Source organism: Hemicordylus capensis, chromosome 2, assembly GCF_027244095.1.
Source record: "Hemicordylus capensis ecotype Gifberg chromosome 2, rHemCap1.1.pri, whole genome shotgun sequence".
NCBI classification, from domain to species: domain Eukaryota; kingdom Metazoa; phylum Chordata; class Lepidosauria; order Squamata; family Cordylidae; genus Hemicordylus; species Hemicordylus capensis.
In genome coordinates this window covers 278,533,883-278,561,466 of record NC_069658.1, presented here as the reverse complement: position 1 = coordinate 278,561,466, position 27,584 = coordinate 278,533,883, and the positions used below count along the sequence as shown (strand labels likewise).

Genomic DNA, 27,584 nt, shown 5'->3' with positions numbered 1-27,584 from the left:
ATTGATATTTAATAAAAAGGACAAATAAAAACATAAAAAGTGTGAATGTAATACATATGGTTTTTAAATGTGTGAATCATGCAAGTATCAGCTGTCATTGGTTACAACTTCCTGTAGAGAAGATGCTCAGTTGGCAAACCCAAGTTTGCTTCCATTTAACATTTCTACCTGTTAAGAAACTATTGGCACTATACCCAGGTATGCACCCGGGATAGTGTGCCATAATCCCCACCTCAGCACTGATATGCTCCTAAACTAGGCCCTCCTACACTCCATGGATACGGCATTTGTATCCATGGAGTTTATCTGCATAAACAAGCACTGTAATTGAAGAGAGAGCCTTCCTGTGATTCAGAACATTGAACACCTTACATTCTAAACCACAGGGAGAATCTCTATCTAAATATGGCATTTGTAATGCAGATAAATGCTTTATGTGTGAGGAATGGAGCTGTTGTTTAAAAGTGCATTGGTGTGGGGTGGTCGGGTGTGCTGGCACACTTCAAGGGCACTGTACCCAGTTACAGCATCCATAGTTTTAATATTTCTCTCTAGTCTGATTCAGACATCATAAAATCACACCACTGTAGGCATATACAGCAGTGTGAAGTGGGAGGACGTACGGCCTCTGCTGTGTCAATCACCCTCATGCCCGGCTGCTCACGCTTACAAAGGGGTTTGTCTGAAGAGGGAAGGGCCCTCCCTGTGATGGCAGTTGTTTCTGTGATTAAGAACAGAAGGAGCCGAGTCTCACGATCAGGGTGCTCTCCCCTCACATGACCAGGGAGGGAGCCCTGGGTGGCCGGATCAGCTGCCCACACGATTGCCGGCTCCGTGACGGAGCTGGTGGGGGCTGGGGAGCTCAGGGGCCACGCTGCCCCCGGAAGCTCCAGTATGCCCTGCGTAAGTGTACAGGGCATACTGGGGAGACCCCCGGAGCCAGCATTTCACATCCCCTCCGGGGGTCTCCTCGTGAGTAGGTGCGGCATGGAGCCACACCGTGGCTACTCACGATCTTGAAAACCAGGTTTGCGGAGCGCTCCTGGTTTTAGGACAGGGGTACCTGAGCGGGTTACCTGCTCTAGAACCACCGGGCTCGCAGCTGAGCCCGGTGGTTCTCACGATTACAGAAAATTGGGCTAGCAGAGGCTAGCCCAATTTTCTGCAGTCATGAGAATAGCCCCATGGACTGCCCTGCTGGATCAGTCCCAAGGCCTATCTAGTCCAGCATCCTGTTTCACACAGTGGTCCAGCAGTTGCCTCTTGGAAGCCCATAGGCAAGAGGTATGGGCATGCCCTCTCTCTTGCTGTTCCCCTTCAACTGGTATTTAGAGGAATCATGCTTCTGAGACTGGAGGTGGCCTAAACCCACCAGACTAGTAGCCCTTGATAGACTTGTCCTCCATGAATTTATCTAAGCTGGTGCCTGTCACTATATATTGTGGCAGAAAATTCCATAGGTTAATTATGTGTTGTGTGAAAAATTATTCCTTTTGTATGTCCTAAATTACTTGGCAATCAGTTTCATGGGATGACCCCTAGTGTTATGTGAGAAGAAGAAACTTTCTTTCTCTCCACCATGCATAATTCTATTGACCTCTTTCATGTCACCCACCAGTCATCTTTTTTCTAAACTATAAAGCCCCAGATGTTGTAGCTTTACCATGTAAGGAAGGTGCTCCAGGCCCTTGATCATCTCAGTTGCCCTCTTCTGCACCTTCTCCAGTTCTGTAATGTCCTTTTTGTGGTATGGTGACCAGAACTGTATATAGTACTCCAAATCTGGCTGCAGCATCGACTTGTATAAGGGCATGATGATATTAGCAGTTTTATTTAAAGTCCCCGTCCTAATGATTCCAAGTATGGAATTTGCCTTTCTCACAGTGGCTGTACATTGTGTTGACACTTTCAACAAGCTGCCCACCGCGACCCCAAGATCTACCTCCTGGTTAATCACCGACAGCTCAGATCCCATCAGTGTATATGTGAAGTTGGGTTCTTTTGCCCCAATATACATCACTTTACACTTGCTCACTGAACCACATTTGCCATTTCATCACCCACTCACCCCGTTTGGAGAGATCCTTTTGGAGCTCTTCATAATCTGATTTGGATTTCACTACCATAAATAGCTTGTTGTCATCTGCAAATTTGGCCACCTTGCTGCTTACACCAACTTCTGGATCATTTATGAATAAATTAAAAAGCACTGGTCCCAATACAGATCCCTGAGGGACTCCACTTCTTACTCCCACACACACACATTTAGAGAATTGTCTATTTATACTTACCCTCTGTTTCCTGTCCTTCAACCAGTTACCAATCCACACATGAACCTGTCTCTTTTCCCCATTACTACTAAGTTTACTCAAGAGTCTTTGATGGGGAACTTTGTAGAAAGCTTTTTGAAAGTCCAAGTATACTATGCCAACTGGATCACCTTTATCCACATGCCTGTTAACACTCTCAAAGACCTGAAGATAGTTGGTGAGGAAATATTTACCTTTGCAGAAGTCATTCTGGTTCTTCAACGTGGTCTCTATCTTTTACACCAATGGGCTATGTGCCTGCGCAGAGACCTCGTCTGAACCTAACAAGCTCTATTCTCCTGCTTTTAGGCGGGAACCCCGTCCCCAACTGCTTTATATGGCTACGCCACTCTTCATCCCCTCAGTCTTTCATCATCTGTGCTTCAGTCAACATCGTGGAGTCTGCAGCTCGACGAGCAGGATTACTTGATCCCCTAGTGGTTTTATTTTCAATTCATTCATTCATTCATTCATTCAATCAATTTCTATACCACCCTTCCAAAAATAGCTCAGGGAAATAACAAATAAATAAGATGGATCCCTGTCCCCAAAGGGCTCACAATCTAAAAAGAAACATAAGATAGACACCAGCAGCAGTCACTGGAGGCACTGTGCTGGGGGTGGATAGGGCCAGTTTCTCTCCCTCTGCTAAATAAAGAGAATCACCATGTTAAAAGGTGCCTCTTTGCCAAGTTAGCAAGGTTAATTTTCCAGCTTTCTGTTTATTCTTTGGTTCTTTTCGTGCAGTTGCATTTTTTTCTTCTTAGCGTTTTGGTTTTTCTTTTGGTCTTTCTTTTGTTGGTGCCTCGGTCCCAGCTGGGATGGAGTGTGTAGGCTGAGTGGCCGGTGAAGTGTATGCTGGGCACGACAAACTTTAAGAAATGCGTCCACTGTGGATCTAAGATCCTTTCCCCTGACACACACAGTGAGTGTCTCCTGTGCTTGGGGGAATCCCACGTTGTTGAGACCTGTTTTCACTGCCAACGGTTCACAAAGCAGATTCGCAAAAATCAGGCTTCTCGCTTGAGCGCAGCCCTGTGGGACTTAGCACTTCGCTCCTCGGAAGCCTTGTCATTAAAGTGATCAGCAAAAATCACCACTTTGGTATAGCCAGATCGCCCAGAATCTGCTCCAGCTCCAGTTGAAACCCTGGTCTCGATACCAGCATCGACGCCCTCCGTCAGAGTGCTACTGACGGGATCACAAACCACTGCACGCATTGAGGACTTGCAGTAGCGTCCGCTGCTGCCGGTACCGGAGTTTTCTCTGACTCCGGCTGGGTCCAAACAAAAGAAGAAGAAGAAGCCAAAGGCCCAACATGATCTTCCGGTGGGTCAGCACCTTCCCCCGATACCGAAGAAGAGCAAGACTGCTCCAAGCTCTACAGCAGAAGGCTTGTCGTCAAAGAAGCAGAAAATGGACCCTTCACAGGCGGAATCTTCGACATCCGTGGTAACCAACTATACCGAAGAGAGGAAGGAGCAGTCGATGCCATCAGATGATCCAGAAGGTGCTTCGTTGGGTGAAGAGGCCTATTTGCCTTACAGACCGACGGAAGAAGCATCATCACAGGTGGGCGGTTCCACCCTATTCAAGAGGGTGCTTGTTGGGACTCGGACGATTGCTCATCAGTGTATAAACAAGACTGGGACCGTCGTGCTTTACCCTCGTCCAACTGGTATCGTTCGACGGAATAATGGGGATAATGAGAGGTCACTGGAAGAGACTGGCGAAGTTGTCACAGCCGAACAGACACCTTGAGAACTTTTACAGAGTGCAATCACAAGACGAGACTGCCTTCTTGAGAAACCATCCAGCACCCAATTCTATGGTTGTAGAGGCTTCCATGCAAAATTCTAGAGGGCATGGTCAGTCAACACCGAGCAACAGAGAGGGCAGAAAACTGGACTCTTTTGGGAAAAGGCTATATTCGGCATTGGCCCTTCATCTGCGAGTGGCAAACTATAAGGCATAAAATGCCAGATATAAGCATTTCCTGTGGCAGAAGGTGGCCCCCTTCTTAGACCTCTTGCCACAGGACAAGAAAGATCTGGCCAAGGCCTTCCTTCTGGAGGTGATCCAGGTGACTAAGCAGGAGGTGTATTTGGCTCGGCACTTGGCGGAATGCGCCGCCAAGGTTATGACCACATCAGTAGCACTCAGGTGCCATACCTGGCTGCTCTCTTCTGGCTTGCACTGTGAGGACTGGGCTAGGATCGAGAACTTGCCATTCGAGGGCACTAGCCCTTTCGCGGAGCAAACAGATAACATGCTCCAGAAAGTCCCAAAGATGCAGAGTACAGTGAGGTCTATGTCTTACTCTTTGCCGTCGGCCAAGTTGCAACGACCTTCCAGGTGGACTCCATACCAACAGAAGCCCTTCTAACAACAGTTCCCCTCAGACCGATCCTTTTGTGGAGGCAAGCCTCAGTCCTGTTACAAACCGGGCTCACACATGGATAATCCGGCCCTCCAAAAGCAACGCCCGAGTACTTTCACCAAGTAGCAATGACTCGGGGACTTTTCGGACTTGATTGGCGCCATTCATGGAAACCTTGGGAGAAGTGACAACGGACCAGTGAGTCCTATCCATAATATGTCTGGGATATGCCCTAGAATTCATGGAATCTCCCCCGCAGTCTCAGATCCTGATTACTCCATTTACCCCCGACATTCACCATGAGGTTACAGCTCTACTTTCGAAGGATGCAATAGAGTGTTTCATCTATCCTTGAAGCCCCTGTTTCTACTCCCGGTACTTCATAGTACCAAAATTGGATGGAGGCCAGCGCCCCATATTGGACCTCAGGGCCCTGAAAATCACCTGGTGTACAAGCGTTTCCGCATGCCTTCGATACCAACTATCTTAAAAGTTCTGGAGAAGAGGATATGGATGGTGTCTCTCGATTTAAAAGACACCTATTATCATGTCTCGATATGATCACAGCACCGTCATTTCTTGAGGTTTCAGATAGGGGGAACCCCCTACCAGTTCAAGGCCCTTCCCTTTGGACTCATGAGAGCCCCAAGAGTCTTTATGAAGTGCCTTGCTCCAGTAGTCGCATTCCTGCAAGAGAGAGGGGTGCACATGCTACCATATTTAGACGATTGGCTCATCCTGGCACAGTCCAAATGGGTGGTTTTGGATGCTCTGGCTTTCGTAGTACACACCTTGCAAAGCCTGGGTTTCAACATCAACTTCAAGAAATCTTACCTGATACCAACCCACAGGATTCAGTTTTATCAGGCTAATTTTCAATACGGTGTCAGAGAAAGTCTTCCTCACAGACGCGTGCATCCAAACACTCAGGAATCTGGCTTTGAAATTCCTACACGGATGACCACAGACTATGTGGTCAGTTCAGTGCCTCTGGGGACAAATGGCAGCCACTACATTTGTCTTGCCTCAGGCACAATTCCGTATGTGCATCGTCCAAAGGTGGTTTCTGGACACATTAAACCTTCTTTGGGATTCCCCACACCTGGAAAGAATGCCCCCCAGGTGGGTGTGCAACTCCGTGGAATGGTTTCCCCACTTGAGCTTCGGGGCGCCCTTCCAAGTTCCAGTGGGTGATCACCACCGATGCGTCCGAGCTAGGATGGGGAGTGCACCTGGATGATTCTTACCTGAGCAGGCATTGGTCTCCCCAGGTGCGGACCCACTATATCAACTACTTGGAGTTGTTGGCTGTATTCATGGCTCTCAAGGGGTTCTGTACAATGACTGTACAGACGGACAATATGACGGCGAAAGCCTACCTAAATCAACAAGAGGGCACATCTTCAAGGAGTCTTCTGTTCCTGTCTCTGGAACTTTGGAGTTGGTGCTTCACTCATGCAGTGTCGGCCCCAAGCAGTCCATATACAGGGTGCCTTGAACGTCCAGGCAGACAGGTTGAGCAGATCCTTGACAGTCTCCCATGAGTGGACTCTGAACCAAGTCATTCTAGAGGACCAGTTTGCTCAGTGGGAGATGCTGGTTCTGGATCTGTTTGCCTCACAGAACAATGCCCAGTGTACCCTTTATTGTCCCAGAGGGGGACAGGGAGTTGGTTCGTTGGGGGACGCCCTGGTCCAGTCTTGGGCAGGCCGTCTGGTGTATTTGTCCCCCCCCCCGTTTTCCCTGATCCCAAAGGTTCTGGTCAAACTGAGAATGGACCATTCAGAGGCAATCCCAATAGCCCCCTGGTGGCCCAGGATGCCTTGGTTTCTGAACCTAAGGAGGCTGGCAGTGGCTTGGAAAAAGCTTCCACTTCTTGCGGACCTGTTGTCCCAGGATGAAGGCCAGGTACTTCACCCAGATGTTCAATCCCTTCACCTGACGGCGTGGAGGATCCTGCCAGCTTCCCGCCAAACCTAAGGGATATTCTGGTGGTGGCCAGGAAACAGTCCACGAGGAAGTTGTATGACCACAAATGGACTCATTTTTGTTCCTTTGCTTCCTTGAAGGGTTTTTAATGCATTTAATCCCTCAGTGCAAAATGTTTCTGATTACCTGCAGTCTCTGAAGGAGTCTGTTATGAAACTTTCCTCCCTGAGGGTATATTTGGCTGCTATTGTGGCCCATTCACCACTTGATTGGCCTTCCTGGTTTAAGGACCCATTGGTCAAAAGTTTCCTGAAAGGCCTTTCACATGTTTTTCCTGACAGCTCTATCGTGGCACCAGCCTGGGATCTGTCAGTTGTGTTGGCCGGCTTGTTAAGCCCCCCCCCCCCTTTGAGCCTTTGGCTTTGGTAGAGCCACACCTTCTCACTTGGAAGGTTGCCTTCTTGGTGGCCATCACCTCCGCAAGAAGGGTGAGTGAATTGCGAGCTCTAAGGGTTGACTTACTCTACTTACAGTTTCACAAGAAGTTAGTTCTTAGAACAGATATCCAGTTCCTTCCAAAAGTGGTGTCAGTGTTACACTGTTCTTCACCTCTCACTCTCCCTGTATTCTTTCAGAATCTCGTTTCTGTTGCGGAGCGCAGACTGCATCGGTTGGATGTTAGAAGGGCATTATCCTTCTACTTCCAGAGGTCTGTGGAGTGGAGGATATCTCCCTCACTGTTCTATATGATGGACCCTGTAGAGGGCTCCAAGTTTCTGCTCAATCCATGTCTAGATGCATAGTTTCCACAATTGAGCTTTGCTATCAGTTGGCTCATAAACAGTTACCAGCCACGATTAAGGCACATTCAGTCCGGTCTATGGTGACCTCGATGGCCTTTGATCGGGCAGTCCCTTTAGATGTTATATGTCAGGTGGCTACTTGGGCTTCACCACATACATTTATTTGACATTATGCAATTGATGCCAGAGCAAGGAATGATGCTGTATTTGGCAGGAGTGTCCTACAATCCATTTTTAGTTTATGTACTGGAATTCTGAAAATAAATCTTTGTTGGCCTGTGTTTCTTCCCTCCTCTTTGGGTGCTGGCTTGTTATGCGCCCATTGGTATAAAAGACAGAGACCACGTTGAAGAACTGCTGGTTGCTTACCTGTAACTTTAGTTCTTCTAGTGGTCATCTGTACTTTTACATGCCCTCCCATCCTCCCCACTGAGTCTCCTGAAGGTGGACTCTGTGACTGAGGGGATGAGGAGTAGCGCAGCCACATATAGCGGCTGCAGGGCGGTGTTCCCGCCTAAAAGCAGGAGAATAGATCTTGTTAGGTTCCGATGAGGTCTCTGCGCAGGCGCATAGCCCATTGGTGTAAAAGCTCACCATCATGGATGGGGCACTTCCCCCTTCAGACAAGTCCCTCTGTAAATGTGAATGGTGGGGCACGAGAGTGATTGATGCAGTGGTGGCAGGACTTCCTCTCACTTCATGCCGCTGTACGCAGCTACAGTGGTGTGATTTATAACATTTTAATCTCCTCCCCTCACACACACACCCTCCGTCCCTCCCTTCTTCTTTCTCTCCCTCCCTCCCTCCCTCCATCTTTCATTTACACACACACACACACACACACACACACACACACACACACACACACACACTGGGCTAGCAAGGATGTTTTGTGCCAACTCTCATAACAAATACTGACTCTCTTATCATGTAAACATCCAGAGGGCATGGAAGGTTAAGTGTGTTCTGTGGTGACAGGCTCAGTTTTGGCAGCTTTAATGCAGCATCTTTCCTGAGCTCCTCTTCCCCCATACAAATTCAGCTACAGAAATACAGGTACTGCATTCAAAACATTTGTGTTTTAGCATTGCTGATAAAACTCAGCTTTCCCCTGCTTTTTTGGACACTGTTCAAATAAGGCCACTTCCAGGAACTTACATATTTATGATAACCTCAGGCCATCTGCTGATCTGCCACCGATCTCACAGTGTAGAAAAAAAATACTAACAAGAAGCATTCTTATCATAACAGCACTGTTTCTTCCCTTCACTATATCATATGATGTTGTTTTGTTAAATCAAATGAGCACTTTTTAATCCCCACTACCTGAATCCAAGCTTCAAGGTGGGAGGTACATATGAAATTTGTGTTTCCATCTGCATCTCATTTTTGTTCTCATTGATTTTTTTTCTGTTGAAAAAAAAAAGAGTTGAAACTCCAGGAATATGTTAGAAATTCTTTCCAATATTTTCAATATAAACAAGTGGTTAAACCATATGGATATAAAGTAGTTTTAAGATTTCAATGTATATAATGACAAATTAGACTAAAAGGCTTGAAAAATATACAGGTGAAACTCAAAAAATTAGAATATCGTGCAAAAGTTCATTAATTTCAGTAATGCAAATTAAAAGGTGAAACTGATATATGAGATAGATGCATTACATGCAAAGCGAGATAAGTCAAGCCTTAATTTGTTATAATTGTGATGATCATGGCGTACAGCTCATGAGAACCCCAAATCCACAATCCCAGAAAATTAGAATATTACATGAAACCAATAAAACAAGGATTGTAAATAGAACAATATCGGACCTCTGAAAAGTATAAGCATGCATATGTATTCAGTACTTGGTTTGGGCCCCTTTTGCAGCAATTACTGCCTCAATGTGGCGTGGCATGGATGCTATTAGCCTGTGGCACTGCTGAGGTGTTATGGAAGACCAGGATGCTTCAATAGCGGCCTTCAGCTCTTCTGCATTGTTTGGTCTCATGTCTCTCATCCTTCTCTTGGCAATGCCCCATAGATTCTCTATGGGGTTCAGGTCAGGCGAGTTTGCTGGCCAATCAAGCACAGTAATCCCATGGTCAATGAACCAGGTTTTGGTACTTTTGGCAGTGTGGGCAGGTGCCAAGTCCTGCTGGAAAATGAAGTCAGCATCCCCATACAGCTCGTCTGCGGAAGGAAGCATGAAGTGCTCCAAAATCTCCTGATAGACGGCTGCGTTGACCCTGGACTTAATGAAGCACAGTGGACCAACACCAGCAGATGACATGGCTCCCCAAATCAACACAGCCTGTGGAAACTTCACACTGGACTTCAAGCATCTTGCATTGTGTGCCTCTCCATTCTTCCTCCAGACTCTGGGTCCTTGGTTTCCAAATGAGATGCAAAAGTTGCTCTCATCAGAAAAGAGGACTTTGGACCACTGAGCAACAGACCAGTTCTTTTTTTCTTGAGCCCAGGTAAGACGCTTCTGACGTTGTTTGTTGTTTAGGAGCGGCTTGACAAGAGGAACACGACATTTGAAGCCCATGTCCAGGATCCGTCTGTGTGTGGTGGCTCTTGATGCACTAACTCCAGCCTCAGTCCACTCCTTGTGAAAGTCCCCAACACTTTTGAATGGCCTTTTCCTGACAATCCTCTCCAGGCTGCGGTCATCCCTGCTGCTTGTGCACCTTTTTCTTCCACACTTTCCCCTTCCACATAACTTTCTATTAATGTGCTTTGATACAGCACTTTGGGAACATCCAACTTCTTTTGCAATTACCTTTTGAGGCTTTCCCTCCTTATGGAGGGTGTCAATGATGGTTTTCTGCACAACTGTCAAGTCAGCAGTCTTTCTCATGATTGTGATTCCTAATGAACCAGACTGAGAGACCATTTAAAGGCTCAGGAACCCTTTGCAGGTGTTATGGATTGATTAGCTGATTGGAGTGGGACACCTGGAGCCTAGACTGTTGAACCTTTTCACAATATTCTAATTTTCTGGGATTGTGGATTTTGGGTTCTCATTAGCTGTACGCCATGATCATCACAATTATAACAAATTAAGGCTTGACTTATCTCGCTTTGCATGTAATGCGTCTATCTCATATATCAGTTTCACCTTTTAATTTGCATTACTGAAATTAATGAACTTTTGCACGATATTCTAATTTCTCGAGTTTCACCTGTAAAATATCACCAACAGTTTTAAGTCAGACAGGAACTTTGAGTTGTCTAAAAAAAGAATGCAATTCAGTTGTTGAAATTTGGGTTCTTAAGCTCTGAAGGAAAAACATCATTTTTGCTTTTTCTTTGTGAATAATAAAAATACTACAGAGTTTGAAGGACTTCTGTTTGTGACACAAAATTCTATATATCTGGTGGTACACCTGAACAATATCTGATGGTACTGACCAAAAAGCTCTTAATATAGTTTGTGATATTGCTGCAGCTGGTTGGTTGATATACCCTAGTTTCATGTTATCTCCATCCATCTCAACAAGGTTAGAAGATGTGCAGGTATATTACCATATGTAAACTATTCTCTTTGGAATAAGAACATAAGAACAGCCCTGCTGGATGAGGCCCAAGGCCCATCTAGTCCAGCATCCTGTTATTCACAGTGGCCCACCAGATGCTGCTGGAAGCCACAGGCAGGAGTTGAGGGCGTGCCCTCTCTCCTGCCATTACTCCCCTGCAACTGGTACTCAGAGGCATCCTGCCTTTGAGGCTGGAGGTGGCCCACAGCCCTCCGACTGGTAGCCATTAATAGAGCTCTCCTCCATGAAGTTATCCAAACCCAAGAATGCAAGAAGCTCTGTAAAATACAAAAAACATCATGGGTTAGTGTATCTGATACATAAGAATAAGACAACTGGATGGTTAGTTTGAGCTCTGGAATCTGAAGATTAGCCCTGATGAATGCTCCAGCCTGGATCTGACACTGAGTACTGATCATCTTTGCATGATGGAGTAGGAGGCATGCCCGCTCCTTTTCCACCAGAGAGATAATGACAATTTCAAAGTCTGTGCTTCTGGGGGCATGCCTGTGGCTCCATGGCCAGATGCTTACACTGCCAGGCAAGAAGTGCCTTAGCATGCCAGAACCTCCTGCCAAGCCCTGGAAAGGACTTGAAGCTCCCTGTTACAGAGGAATGAAGTGGAAAGAGGCATTACAAAGAACAGCAATGGAAGTGTATATAGAGCAACCTTTTTGGGGTGGCAGCCAGAATAAGTTCAGTAACTGCTTTCTTTCTTTGAAGGAAACCCTGTGTAAGAGAGACTTCCCCCAGAAACTCAGGATATTTACTTACTTACTTACTTACTTAGTTTATTTATCTATCATATTTTTATTCCGCCCAAAACTTACATCTCTGGATGGTTTACAACAAAGCATAATAAATGACAACAGAAAAGGTTAAAACTTAACTTAAAACAAGATAAATGACAACAGAAACAGTTAAAACATTACAACAATTTAAAATGTTAAAACAATATTTTAAAACAATGTTAAAACTATTAAAACAATATTTAATTAAAAGCCTGGGTGAACAGGTACATATGTAAAGACTTTTAAAAAGTCAGAGATGGGGAGGTAGTGATGTGCCCAGACCGGTCCGGAGGCCATTCTACAGGCCTCCGGACCGGTCTGGACATGGGCAGTTCGGATTCGGGTGGTTCGGGGTGGCGGGTCCCCTTAAGGGCGCGGGAGGGTTTACTTACCCCTCCCACCGCTTTCCCCCCTCCGGTGCCCGTATTTCTTTGAGTAATTTCTCTTACTATTTCTGTGAGCGCCCCTTCTCCGGCGCTCTGCTGCAGCAATTCTTTTAGTAAAGGGGCGGTAGGATACCTCCCGGCTGCCCCTTCCCCCGCTTGGTGTGCAGTGCAAAAGGCTTTAAGAAACCTTTTGTGAGCACACACGCGCACATACTTTGAGTAAACGGAACGGCAGGATATCTCCCTGCCGCCCCTTCTTCCACTTTGCTGCAAAACTGGTGGGAGGCACTGTTTTCCAGTGGTTCCGCTCCTACCTCTCGGACAGATTCCAGATGGTGTCGATTGGAGATTGTTGTTCTTCAAAATCTGAGCTTAAGTATGGTGTCCCTCAAGGCTCCATACTTTCTCCAGTGCTTTTTAACATCTACATGAAACCGCTGGGAGAGGTCATCAGGGGATTTGGAGCTGGGTGCTACCAGTATGCTGATGACACCCAGATCTACTTCTCCATGTCAACTTCTTCAGGAGTTGGCATATCCTCCCTAAATGCCTGCCTGGAAGCAGTAATGGGCTGGATGAGGGAGAATAAACTGAAGCTGAATCCAGATAAGATGGAGGTACTAATTGTGCGGGGTCAGAACTCTGGAGACGATTTTGATCTCCCTGTTCTAGACGGGGTCACACTTCCCCAAAAGGAACAGGTTCACAGTCTGGGAGTACTTCTGGATCAACGTCTCTCCTTGGTTTCTCAGGCTGAGGCAGTGGCCAGGGGTACTTTTTATCAGCTCCGGCTGATACTCCAGCTGCGCCCATTTCTCGAGATCAATGACCTCAAAACAGTGGTATATCTGTTAGTAACCTCCAGACTGGACTTCTGTAATGCGCTCTATGTGGGGCTGCCTTTGTATGTAGTCCGGAAACTTCAGTTGGTTCAGAATGCGGCAGCCAGGTTGGTCTCTGGGTCATCTCGGAGAGACCACATTACTCCTTTGTTGATGGAGTTACACTGGCTGCCAATAGGTTTCCGGGCAAAATACAAAGTGCTAGTTATTACTTATAAAGCCCTAAATGGCTTAGGCCCTGGGTATTTAAGAGAGCGTCTTCTTTGCTATGAGCCCCACCGCCCATTGAGGTCACTTGAGGAGGTCCGTCTCTGGTTGCCGCCAACTTGTTTGGTGGCTACACAGAGACGGGCCTTCTCGGCTGCTGCCCCGAGATTGTGGAATGCGCTCCCTGCTGAGATACGATCCTCCCCATCTCTTGCAGTTTTCAGAAAACACCTGAAAACACATCTCTTCAACCAGGCTTTCTCAGCTTTTTAAAACTTGTTTTTTAAATTCTTCTGATTATTTAATTGTTGTTTTACGATGTTTTTAATTGTTAATTATTGTTTTTATGCTTTATAATTTTTGTTTTAATTATTAATTGGTTTTAATGGTGTTTTAATGTAAACCGCCCTGAGCCTTTTGGAAGGGCAGTATAAAAGTTTTAATTAATTAATTAATTAAAAATAAATCCTGCCACTCTGTTTACTCAAGAAAGTACGTACGTGCGCATGCACAAAAGGCTTCTTAAAGCCTTTTGCACTGCACGCCAAGCGGGGGAAGGGGCAGCAGGGTGGTATCCTGCCTCCCCATTACTAAAAGAATTGCTGCAGCAGAGCGCTGGAGAAGGGGCGCTCAAACAAATAGTAAGAGAAATTACTCAAAGAAATACGGGCGGGTGGCCAGAACCTTAGGGGTATACTCGTGAGTCAAATGGGCCGGAACCCAAAATTTGGCTTAAAAAAAGCCAAATCTGGCAACAGAGCACCGGAGGGTGGGAAGTGGCGGGACGGGTAAGTAAATCCTCCCATGCCTTAAAGGAACTCCCCACCCCAGTGCTGGACCGCAGCTCCGCGGTTCCATGCACACCCTTATGGGGAGGCTCAGCAAGGAGAGCATTCCAAAGCTTCGGGACAGCAGTGGAAAAGGCCCGTCCCCTCTTAGCCACCAGATGAACTGGTGGCAACTCCCGATGGACCTCTCCCAATGATCTCAATGGGCGGTGGGGTTCATGATGAAGAATATGTTCTCTTAAATATCCAGGACCCAAGCCGTTTTTGGCTTTATAGGTCATAACCAGCACCTTGTATTTTGCCTGGAAACATATCGGCAGCCAGTGTAGCTCTTTCAATAAGGGAGTAATATGGTAACCTGGTTGCTGCATTCTGGACCAACTGTAGTTTCCAGACTACATACAAGGGCAGTCCCACATAGAGCACATTGTAGTAATCCAGTCTGGAGGTTACCAGCATATGTATCACTGTTCTGAGGTCGTTTATCTCAAGAAACGGACACAGCTGGCAAAACAGCCAAAGCTGATAGAAGGCACTTCTGGCCACTGCCTCAACCTGGGACACCAGGGAGAGGCTTGGATCCAGAAGCACCCCCAGACTGTGAACCTATTCCTTCCAGGAAATTGTGACCCCCATCCAGAACAGGCAGATCCAACTCATCTCCCGAGGTCCTACCCCACACAATAAGTACCTCTGTCTTATCTGGATTCAGTTTGTTATCCCTCATCCAGCCCATCACTGCCTCCAGGCAGGCATTTAGGGAGGTTATGTCCTCTCTCAATGATGTTGGCATGGAGAAATAGATTTGGCTGTAATCAGCATACTGATAACACCCTGCACCAAATCTCATGATGATCTCTCTCAACGGTTTCATGTAGATGTTAAACAACACCAGAGACAATATGGAGCCCTGAGGGACACCATATGAAAGCTCAGATTTTGAAGAACAACAGTCTCCAAGGGACACCATCTGGAACCTGCCAAAGAGGCATGAGCGGAACCACTGCAAAGCAGTGCCTCCCATTCCCAAACCTCTCAGTTGCTCCAGAAGAATACTATGGTCGATAGTATCAAAAGCCGCCAAGTAGTCCAAAAAGACCAACAGAATCACACTTCCTCTGTCAATTCCCAATTGAAGATAATCCATCGGGCTGACCAAGGTAGTCTCCACCCCATAGCCTGCCCGAAGGCCTGTCTGAAATGGGTCTAGATAATCAGTTTCCTCCAAGACTGTCTGGAGCTAGGATGACACTACCTTCTCAATTACCTTGCCCACCCACAGAAGGTCGGAGACAGGCCTGTAGTTGTTCAACCCTGAGGGATCCAAGGTAATCATGTTTACACTCATCAAGTTTGCCCAATTTCTACTGAATCGTGGGAGACACACGTTTTAATGCTCTACAGCAAGCAGAAGGTATATCCCCAGATTGATTTACATATAGGCTCCCTACCACAATGGCCTCTGGTTACCTTATATGACATTGAACAATTGATTGCACAATTGAAATGTGGAAAAGCACCAAGGAAAGATTTTATCCTGCCGGATCTTTTGAAGGCTCACACTGGTGGGCTCCGGTGTTGTGTCCCTTCCCACTTTTAAAGATTTGAAACTGGGAATCTTTGAGCAGTCTGTCATCTATTAAGCTGGTGATTACTGCTGAATTAGGTTTTTCAGTGGTGGCCCCTGAAGGGAAGGAGAGGCATAGAAGAGGGTGAGAAGGAAGGAAGGAAGGACTCTTGTCTGCTTTATCTCAAATATTAACAGCTGATCATATCCCTTCATATCTATGGATCAAGTCCCTATCTACTGTGCCTGTTGCAGACACTTCACAACGGTGGCTGCTTTTCCATTGCCTTTCAGAACCTATAAAACTGTAACATGGGTACTAGTGGTGATCTGTGGAAAACTGTTGGATGTTTTTATGATTCTTGAATTATGTGATTCTGATAATTTTATGTAGCTCTTGATTCATGGCTGCAGAATGGTATCCAATAGAACGTAAAATGCAAGTTATATTTTGAAAGCCATAATTCAAAAAAAGTAATAAAAGGCACTCACGTTCTGTTTGATTACATCCTCACATTTTAGTCTGCATGAAAAAGAATAGAAGTATTCCGACTTTAAAAAGCTGTGTGCCCAACATGAAAATGCTAAAACTTTTTAAAAGTGTTTTTTCACAATTAAAAATGCACATGTTCTATTTAATCTTTATGAGTCATTATTGTGTGCTTAACAAACAGATCTTAAATTTGAATGACAAGGATATCATTCTCATCTGTTTCATGTGACTAAGCCCAAGACAACTGTAAAAGCAATATAAGGCCTGTTTTAAAATGATTCAAATTCTGAAGGTAATTAAGCAGCATTTTCAAAGCAGAGGGCCTTTCCGGAGGATTGATGATGAGCTAAAAAGCAGCTGATGGCCTCCAGCCCAGGACATTAGCCAGCCTGATTGCTTGAAACATCTTTCGACAGTCCAGTCAGCTTAGATTTTAATACATGCCTCTCATATTAAAATGTCATTTCTTGGTTCCGGACCAAGTAGATTGCTCTCATTCAGCCACCTCGGTTGCTTTTGCAATTCTATAAAATGCTTTTGCAGGTTTTCACATGATCCTTGATGAATGAGGTGGGGGAACTATTGCTAAAGTGGCTCCTCTTAGCAAAATCAAGAATAACTGTGGGATCTTTGCACTTGCCTTCACTACCATTAATCTTGAGCTAATGCAGCTGATACACACATTCTGCCTGTAGTGGCTTGGTACCCAGATAGCATGTTTGGGGGCTCCCAGGAGCACCCCTACATCTGATTTGGAGCTACAGGCTACTTTATCTCTCTGAACCCACAGGATCGTGAGTTCACCATTGAATGAATGAATGATAGTTTGTTACAGTCACAAACCAGATTAACAATTAATAACAATTAATGACATTAATATCAAAATTCAAGAAATTTCAAAATTCACAAAATTACAAACGGTTCAAATTACTAATACAGTCTTTACAGAGCTTCGATGCCACAAAACAGAACTTTGCCACATTATCTGAAATTACAGGTTTGAAATTAGACAGCATAATTTCCAAATAAAATTGGTCTGTGTGACCAGGATAAATGGTTAAAATGGGTGCAATAAATTTGGTGTGAGCATCCCTATAAAAGTGGCAATAAATAATAACATGGGTGATAGACTCTATATCCCCTGAGCCACAAGGGCAACAGCGCTGACCATTAGGAAGTCATTTGAATTTACCATTAAGTACTGCCAAAGGGGGAGCTTTAAATCACACGAGGGTCAAAAATGTCCTAAATTTTGGTACCAAAATCTGGTCTAAATATTCAGCCACTTTATAGTTAAAAGTTTGAGAACCTGAGTATATTCTCTTGGGCAGCTGTGCGGACTCCTCCTGCAAATCTATATCTCGGAGCCGTTGCTTCATAAAGCAAAGCGCCTGCTCTAATCCTCATCCAATAAGAGCTTCTTGAGACGTGCCCAAGTGATGCAATTTTAATTTCAGACCTGATTTCCAGTTGGAAGTGAAACTGTCTGATAACACTGAAGGGGCAAGACCAGCTGGAAAGAAGACCAGGCTTAACCAAAATTTAATTATGCAAAACCATATTTTCGCTTTCAGAATGGTAACCCCTGCTTCGCTACGAAGAACTATGTTCTATTTTGAATTGTTATATTTGATTTAATTATTTATTGTTTATCAGTGTTAGAATTTTGAGATTTCTTTACTAGTGGTTTATTTTTTATTAATACATATCTCCATTGTTGGTTTGCTATATTATTTTCATATACGTTCGCTCTAGTCACAGTTGGGTTTATCCCCCTTTGTTTTGCTGGGTTGTATTCCCTACGAAGGACGGCATTTGCTGTACCCCTGGGTGCTTGAAAAATAGCCCTCAGGAATTTAGTTTGTACTGCTTCAAGCTGAGAGAAATTTTCAGAGACCGATCTGTGCCCCATAGAGAATTTGGGGATATATCTTGGCTTTCAACAATTTTATAGCCGCTGGTACAAAAAAGGCACCCCTGGAGTAATAAAAGGACTTAATCACGTTTGCCGTCTGTTGAGCACCTTGGGAAATATAATCAAGATGGGCTTTACGTGTTCCAGTTTGGTGGAGTACCACCCCCAAATACTTAAAGACGTTAACCTGTTCAATACTGTGCCTGTACATTGTCCATTTAAAAATTTTGGGGTGCTTTGAAAACACCATTATCTTGATCTTAGAATAATTGATCTCTAAAGCCTTCTTATCAGTATACTTGCCTAGGGAGGCCTATCCTGATTTGAGATAAAAGGGCAGTATCATCCGCAGAAAGCAATAATGAAACATGTCTGCTACCAAGCTGGGGGGCGGTGCAAATCCAGATCATTAAAATGCGAAACTTGGTTAACATTCATTTATTTCAATTTTATTTATTTATTTATTGACATATTTCTGTACCGCACAAAACTTGTGTCTCTGGGCAGTTTACAATTAAAATCATCTATACTTTAAAGCCATTAACATTAAAATCATTTAAAACCCAACATTAAAAGTATTAAAACTATAAATCTAACTAAAAGCCTGAGCTAACTCATGGGGCATGTCACTTGGAATGTAGCATGGGGAAGGTTGCTCTGGGTCAAGTGTAACTGCAGGAGGACTATTCCTCTTCTCGCTTCTCCGGTGGCAATTCAGGTTGGGAAGCCAGAGTAGACACGAGTTAAATAAGTGCTATTCGACTAACCAGATGCTCTCCCACTATGTTGGCAGGCACATCAGATCAGTTTAAGCTTATCACCTTCACAGGAAGGAATAAGATAAGAGGTAGCATGTCCTTCTCCAACACAAATGTTAAAGGCTGGCTCTGGGTGTGGGAAGCAAACTTGTTAAAACATTCCTAGGCACCTCCAAGCTTCTTTCTGACCATAATTAAGCTCTGATGTGACCATTTCATTCCACCTTAAACAGGTGTCCTAAACTATTCACCTCATTGTGCTGGTAGAAGCACACCCAGCAAAGTTTGAATGGGACACAATGTATTCTTTTGTTCAACACCATTGTCACCCTTTCCAACAGAAAGTTGTGGTCAGCATTCTGCCTCAGGGCAAGATGCTGGCTATTTCAGCTCTTGAGACTACCAAACCATTTGTCTCGGATTCACCCGTTGTGTGTGTGTTTAGGCATTAGCTATACCATCTTGCTTTGTCTGGACTCTTGTTCCCATACTGCTTGTTGCTTTCAGATCAGCGCTACTTCCAAGCCCGATCTGTGCAGCATGCTTGGCTGCATCCAGATATTAGTCTCCCAAGATAAGACCCCCTTGGGATTTTCCCTGGTTCTCTGAACCTCATCTGGCACTTAGGTTCCCCCTTCTGCCTGTCCTAGAGGAATGAGTCCCTCAACATCGGTCAAGCTACAAGGGTGCACACACCCCACCGGACAGACTTAGGTATAACTAATTTCTGGCTTCCCTTCTTTCTTGCTTTCTTTAAATCCAAAGCTGTTTTCTAAGGCCATTTCTCTGGTCAGCCTTGAGTGGATTTAATTTGTATCTCAAGCTAAAATGGATGGAGTCACACTTCCCTAGAAGGAAGTACCAATACAGTACCAGCAGGGAGTCAAACCAGCAACCTTCTGCTTATTAGTCAAGCATTTATTTCCCTCTGGGTTTAGAGAGGTGGGTTTAGAGAGGTAGGTTTAGAGAGGAACATTAAAGATCATGTTGCAATCCTATGCATAGTTCCTTGGGAATAAACCCTGTCAAACTGAATGGGACTTATCAGCCTTGTCTTACCACAGATTCTAAGAGAATCTTGATCTGGTAGTGACCCGTTGTATTCATAAGACTCTCCTGAACCTCCTCACAACAGTAATTTAAAAAAAGGGGCGGGGGGAGGAGAGCACTTGACAGATCATTAAGAAATGGCAGTCTGCAAGAAACTGAGGAGATGGTGCCCTCAATTGCCATTTACAATGGAAGCATGGAGCATGTGCAAGGCAGAGTGGGTGTTTCGAGGAAGTCGTTAGTCTACCTACAAGGTCCCTGTGCAGGGGCAGAACCGAAGGCAGGTTCTCAAGCTGGTTTGCACATCCCTACTAGAGACTTTGGCAGAGGCAGGGGGTGGTGGCTCAAAGCTCCCTGCCAGCCTCCCAAAGAATTGTATGGGCTGGCTGGCTGTAGCCCAATTAGGGTCTCCGCACATGCGCAGAGGCCTGGGCTGTCCTTCAGGAGGCTGGCTGTCCTTCAGGAGAACTGGTTTGCAGTACACAAAGAAGAAAGAACTGGAAGGCAGGAGAACTGGGGGACTTGGAGGAGGCCAAACTTGGAACCAGACCGGGTCAGTTCAAATCCATTCTGGATTTGAACCGAACTGCCAAAACTGGGTCCACACATACCCCTAATTTAAGGTGGCTTACAGCAATGCTGTAAAAAGAACAGCAAATTAAAACAGCAATAAAAACAGCCACAGATTAGGTGGAATGAAGTTGCATTGTTAAAGCTAAGCAAATCTAAGCTTGGTCATTGCCTAGATGGAAGTCTGCATGGGAGTCCAATTAACCTACTTTTTGTAAGAAAAATAATTATTTCTTGGAAGACCTACCATCATCAGGATACTCATTTCTATTCAGGTAGTTATCACTATTATACAGTACAATGTCAAAGACAAATAATAATGAAACCTTAGAATAAATTCAGGAAACACTGTAAGAAAGGATGTTACTGATATAATACATGGCACTCATCCTTGGGCCAAGCCAGTTTAATACCTTGACAAAGGAAATATCTGTTTACATATTTAACTTAAGCTTTGGCAATCCTAAGTGGGCAGAGCATTGCCTTCTTCTTAGTTATTTGTTTAGGGTCACTCGCCATCCATCTTTCTTCTTTGTGAACTGCAAGTTTCCACCTTGCATATTTGGAGCACCCACTTCTGTCAAAGCTGATTTGATTTATCGACCACTCCAATTCAGGACTGTGCTTCTTTCCTTGGTGAAGCCTTCAGACTAATATCTGATCTAAGGTCACCTACGCTACTTATTTTTCAGGGGACTTTAATCTCCATACAGATGTGACCTCTGACACCCACCAAAGAATTTAGTGTACCATACCGTCCGTTCTTGCTTTGTCAGCATTTTCCTTCAACAGCACATATGAAAGGTCATGGTTTTGATTTAGTTAACTTCTTAGGTCTCTCATTACTAGAGCTTAAGGTCATCCACCTTGATTTCAAATACATTTCTACTTTTATTGCACCTCACGCTTTCACATCAATAAATTGCTTGTAAGATGCAGGTTGTTTCCTCAACTTGTCACTTTCAGAATGAAGGGTAGTAAAATGGGTTGGTATTTGTTTTCCACCTATAATGTATGCTTGTACATTCTTTTCTTTCTGTGTCATGTTAGGAACCTCTTATTCATCAAATTACCCTTTAAAAAAAAAACACCAAAAACCTCCTCCTCAGCACTTCTTTCCTAGTCATACAGATTCACCTGTTGAATCAATTGTCTCTCCTCTCCCTTGATCCTTATTATTCTGCTGTCATGTGCTGTCTTTGCCTTACATTGCTCCTCTGTACTACTTAGTAGGGCTCTGATTTCTGATATGAAAGCAGGGAGTCCCTGCTGTCTTATTGGGAATCCTTCTGCTTCCGACAGTAATATCAGAAGCAAACCAGCCCTGTAACTTGAAGAGACTCTTTCTCCAAGCTGGCTCTGGGCTGTTTTTAAGCACTGTACCCCCCCCGGGGGGAGGCAACAGTAACCCCCCAAGAAGCACCCACTGGCCCCACTCCCTGGGGGGGTTACCTTGACCCACCTCCCAATTTGGGGGGGGGGGGTGCAGCCCTTAAAGGCCAGGCCAGGAGCTGGCTTGGAGAGAAAGTCTCTCCAAGTCAGCTGCAGACATGGTTTTTAAGGACTGGACTCCTGAAACTGGGAGTGGGGGAGAGGTAAGCCCCAGGAAGCCTCCACTGGCCCAGTGGGTGCTTCCTGGGGGGTTGCCTTGACCTCCCTGCCTCGATTCATGGATTCATTCCATAAATAATAATAATAATAATAATAATAATAATAATAATAATTATTATTATTATTATTATTATTAAAACTTTTATACCGCCCTTCCAAAAGGCTCAGGGCGGTTTACATTAAAACACCTTAAAATCAGTTAATAATTAAAATAAAAATTATAAAACATAACAATGATTAACAATTTAAAACATCATAAAACTACAATTAAACAATCAAACAATTTAAAAACAAATTTTTAAAAAGCTGAGAAAGCCTGGCTGAAGAGATGTGTTTTCAGGTGTTTTCTGAAAATTGCAAGAGATGGGGAGGATCGTATCTCAGCAGGGAGTGCATTCCACAATCTCGGGGCAGCAGCCGAAAAGGCCCGTCTCTGTGTAGCCACCAAACGAGTTGGTGGCAACTGGAGACGGACCTCCTCAAGTGACCTCAGCGGCCGGTGGGGCTCATAGTGAAGAAGACGCTCTCTTAGATACCCAGGGCCTAAGCCGTTTAGGGCTTTATAAGTAATAACTAGCACTTTGTATTTTGCCCGGAAACCTACTGGCAGCCAGTGTAACTCCATCAACAAAGGAGTAATGTGGTCTCTCCGAGATGACCCAGAGACCAACCTGGCTGCCGCATTCTGGACCAACTGAAGTTTCCGGACTACGTACAAAGGAAGCCTCACGTAGAGCGCATTACAGAAGTCCAGTCTGGAGGTTACCAACAAATGTACCACTGTTTTGAGGTCACTGATCTCGAGAAACAGGCGCAGCTGGCGTATCAGCCGAAGCTGATAGAAGGCACTCCTGGCCACCGCCTCAGCCTGAGAAACCAAGGAGAGACGTTGATCCAGAAGTACTCCCAGACTGCGAACCTGTTCCTTTTGGGGAAATGTGACCCCGTCTAGAACAGGCAGATCAACATCGTCTCTAGAGTTCTGACCTCGCACAATAAGTACCTCCATCTTATCTGGATTCAGCTTCAGTTTATTCTCCCTCATCCAGCCCATTACTGCTTCCAGGCAGGCATTTAGGGAGGATATGCCAACTCCTGAAGAAGTTGACATGGAGAAGTAGATCTGGGTGTCATCAGCATACTGGTAACACCCAGCTCCAAATCCCCTGATGATCTCTCCCAGCGGTTTCATGTAGATGTTAAAAAGCATTGGAGAGAGTATGGAGCCTTGAGGAACACCATACCTAAGCTCAGATTTTGAAGAACAACAATCTCCAATCGACACCATCTGGAATCTGTCCGAGAGGTAGGAGCGGAACCACTGAAAAAAAAATGCCTCCCACCCCCAACCCCCTCAGACGTTCCAGAAGGATACTATGGTCGATAGTATCGAAAGCCGCCGAGAGATCCAAGAGGACCAACAGAGTCACACTTCCTCTGTCCATTGCCAATTGGAGATCATCCATCAGGCCGACCAAGGCAGTCTCCACCCCATAGCCTGCCCGAAAACCAGTTTGAAATGGGTCTAGATAATCAGTTTCCTCCAAGACAGCCTGGAGCTGAGAGGCCACCACCCTCTCAATTACCTTGCCCAGCCATGGGAGATTGGAAACTGGCCTATAATTGCTCAACTCTGAGGGATCTAACGCAGGCTTCTTTAGAAGAGGTCTAATAATTGCCTCCTTAAGACAAGGAGGCATCCTGCCCTCCCTCAGAGAATCATTTATGATTTCTACTAGGCCGCCTACAACAGCCTCCCTGCTAGATAGAACAAGCCATGTAGGACAAGGGTCAAGAGGACAAGTGGTAGGCCTCACCGCTCCAAGCAGCTTGTCCACATCCTCAGGAGTCACAAACTGAAACTGATCCAGCCGAATCGTATAAGAGGGGTTGTCGGACACCTCCAGTTCAGACATCAGATTAATTGTGGAGTCTCCATCTAGGTCGGCCCGAATCCGAGAGATTTTGTCTGCGAAAAATTCATTAAACACACCACAGCGGGTAACTGATGCTTCCAAATTCTGGTTCAAGGGAGAGGGAGCAGATACTAGTCCCCTCACAACCCTGAACAACTCCGCTGGACGTGAACTCGCAGAGGCAATACGGGCAGAAAAGAACCGCTTCTTTGCTGCACGTATCGCCTGAGCATAGATCTTTAAATGTGCTCCATGTCGTAATCTGTCAGATTCGAGTCGAGTTTTTCTCCACTTGCGCTCCAGTCACCTACCTTGCCGCTTCAGCCCCCGTAGATCTTCCGTATACCAAGGGGCCAATTTTGAAGCAGGTCGGAGGGGACGCTTAGGAGCAATCGTGTCTACTGCCCTGGTAAGCAAGTTGTTCCAGTTTTCAACCAGGGCATCAACAGGATCACCTGCAGAGCCAACATTAAATCCCTCCAAGGATCCTTGGAATCCTACCGGATCCAGTAACCTCTTCGGGCGGACCATTCTAATAGGCCCCTCGCCCCTGCGGAGGTGGGAAGTGGTTGTAAGTCCAACCTTAACCAGATGGTGGTCCGTCCATGACAACGGGGAGATCGAAGGAGTCCCCACCCACGGAGCACCACCCTGATCAGAATAAAAGACCAAATCAAGCGTGTGACCTGCAATATGCGTCGATCCAGAGACCGCTTGGGATAGGCCCATAGTCGTCATGGCCGCTATGAACTCCTGAGCTGCCCCAGACAAATTGGTCCCAAAATGAACATTGAAGTCCCCCAGCACCAAAAGTCTGGGAGACTCCAACGCAAGTTCTGTGACCAAGTCCGTGAGCTCAGTAAGGGATTCCGTTGGGCAGCGGGGCGATCGGTACACCAACAGAAGTCCCAATCTATCCCTGGTCCCCAAACTCAAGTACACACATTCGATATGGTCCGATACCCTAACAGGGACCCTGGTAAGGGAGATGTTATCCTTATAGACCACAGCCACTCCACCTCCCCGCCCACGTCCCCTCACCTGCTCCTCTACAGAATATCCTGGCAGGAGAAGCTGGGACCAAACTGGACCACTAGCCTCCCCCAACCAAGTCTCAGTAATACACATCAGGTCGGCCCCTTCATCCATGATCAAATCATGGATGAGTTCTGATTTATTTTGGACCGACCTGGCATTGCAGAGAAGCAAGGTAAGGTTATGTGGGATGTTGGCAGTGCTCCCCGAGATCAAAGAGCTGGCAGGAGAGCCGGAAAGGGGGACAGCTATTAGATTTCTGACCACCCTTCCTCTGGAACAGCCTGCGGACCTGCCAGCGTTACTTCTTCTATTCCCCACCACCACAGGAATAGCAGCCCCACCTTCAACGAAGGCATTCCCTGGCTCCCCATCTCCAGACAAACCCACACACATTACAACTTCAACCCAACCTCAGCACAACCTAAAACTGATTGAACAGAAGCCTCCCTCTATACAAATGGTTGGACAAAGTGTCCAGCCCTCGCCCTCATTTCTCCCCCGAAGTGGCTCCCCCAAAGGGGCAACCCCCTTTGGTGTTGCCCCTTTGGTGGCGACCCCACTGGTGGTGGGCCCGCCACCACTGGCAGCCTTCCTATATAGGCTGAGCAGTAAGCTCAGCAGGTGGAACCAGGAAAAAAACTGCCCACTCACCCTTACAACCCCAGTCCTGCAAAGCCTCTCCACAAGCAGTCCTGGGAGAAGCAGATGGCAACCAGGGAGGGCAGAAGAGAAGAGGCAAACACCCCAGTCTCTCACCCTGGGGGAGATGGAATCCTCTTCTCCTCTTCTCCAGCAGGCTTCTGGGGGCTTTGGCTACTGGCAGTCTTCCTATATAGGCTGAGCAGTAAGCTCAGCAGGTGGAACCAGGAAAAAAACTGCCCACTCACCCTTACAACCCCAGTCCTGCAAAGCCTCTCCACAAGCAGTCCTGGGAGAAGCAGATGGCAACCAGGGAGGGCAGAAGAGAAGAGGCAAACACCCCAGTCTCTCACCCTGGGGGAGATGGAATCCTCTTCTCCTCTTCTCCAGCAGGCTTCAGATTAAAGCTGACTTGGAGAGACATTTTAACCAAGCTGACTTTCAGCATTGGTAAAATGTTGGGTCAAGGCCTACCTGATACAGATAGTATTCAGGTGGCCTCCCTGAAATTTTTTTGCATATAGTGATCAGATCAGTGTTGGTCCGAATTTCTGTTGATGCGCAGGCCTACTACTTAGAACATAACTGATGGCATAGTGGGACCATATGTTTGCCCACACTGTATCCTCAGAGGCAGGATGCCTCTGAGTACCAGTTGCGGGGGAGTAATAGCAAGAGAGGGGGCATGCCCTCAACTCCTTCCTGTAGACTTCCAGTGGCATCTAGTGGGCTACTGTGTGAAACAGGATGCTGGACTAGATGGGCCATGGGCCCGATCCAGCAAGGCTGTTCTTATGTTCTTATGAATCCAGCTCATTGCTATGTGTTTTCCATATGTAAATATGATATGCTTATATATATATATATTTCATTGTACATAGTTAAAATACATGCAGACCTTTTCCTCTGAATTGGGGAGGATAATTTGATATTTGTGGTGAATGCACATAATGTCTCAATTTGGCATTAGCTCAATTGTGTGTGGATGAGGCTGGCCTGAGTTGTGACTCACAGATTTATAATTCCATGATCAGCTGTACTCATCCTGGTGAATAGCTACAAAATAGACACATGCAGGGTTGAATGGTGTTTTTTTGTTTTGGTTTTTTGTGGGGGGTTATTTTGTGCAATGCTATAGTGGTTGCATTTCTCTGCAAGCCTGATCTAATCCAACATACCATCTTTCTTCCTGCCTTAAGGTGTACCGTTTTAGTCTTCCCGAAAGAGGATCAAGAAGTCCAGTGTTTTGAACCCTGGGGAAACTAAGCATTAATCCGAATCAGGGCATGTGGCTTTGGGGCGGTGACTGTGGTGTTTTTAAATTTGATTTTAGTTTATTTTCCCAGGTGTGTTCATTGCACAGATGGTGCTTCTATGCTTCCTCAGGAGTACAGAGAGGGGTGAAGCAAGGAAGCTGCGGTTTGAGAGCCACCACAGCTCACCTGTATGAGAGTATGTTTTGGAGTAGAGTCCAAGGCCATGTGGTTCCCTTAGGGCAAATATACTGTAAAATGTGCCCTGAGGCAGTTAGTGAGTCAATCAAGCGATCACCCCCTCCCTAAGGGTAGGGAGATTCTTGCAAAAGAAAAGTGTTCAGTGCCGGAGTGGATTTAGTCATTGCAGGTGTGTCCTCGTGGACAAAGAAAAGTGCAAGCTATGTAAATGTTCATGTGCAAATGGCTCTGTGTTTGCCTGCCCTCTCAAAACAAAGTTGTCCCAGGTGCAAATGTGCAAATCACTTGTTTGACATGAATGCCTTCTCACTTATGTTTGCCAGCCACTTCATCAAACTAACAAGTGGGGAAACGGCCCGTGTAGGGAAACGGCCGTGTATGGGCTCATCCTGCTGAGTATTCCAAATCTCTGGATGGGAGCGTCTCGTCCCTGACAATTTCCTTTCAATGGGTTTTCAATTTCCTTTTCAATTTCCTTTCAATAGCAGGTTTAGCCTCCATAGAGCAGGGGTATGCAATGCCCTTTTACCATCTGTAAAAATAATCTTTAACCCGGACTCATGATGCCAAACTCTCACCTGTACTAATGCCTGACTCGTGCCAAAAAAAC

General features: G+C 45.7%; 1 protein-coding gene across 5 annotated transcripts in view; it reads left to right on the top strand.

The window, feature by feature from the left end:
• The window catches only part of TAFA4 (TAFA chemokine like family member 4), a 230,744-nt gene that overhangs the window by 148,748 nt on the left and 54,412 nt on the right, over nucleotides 1–27,584 (top strand). The window lies entirely within an intron of this gene.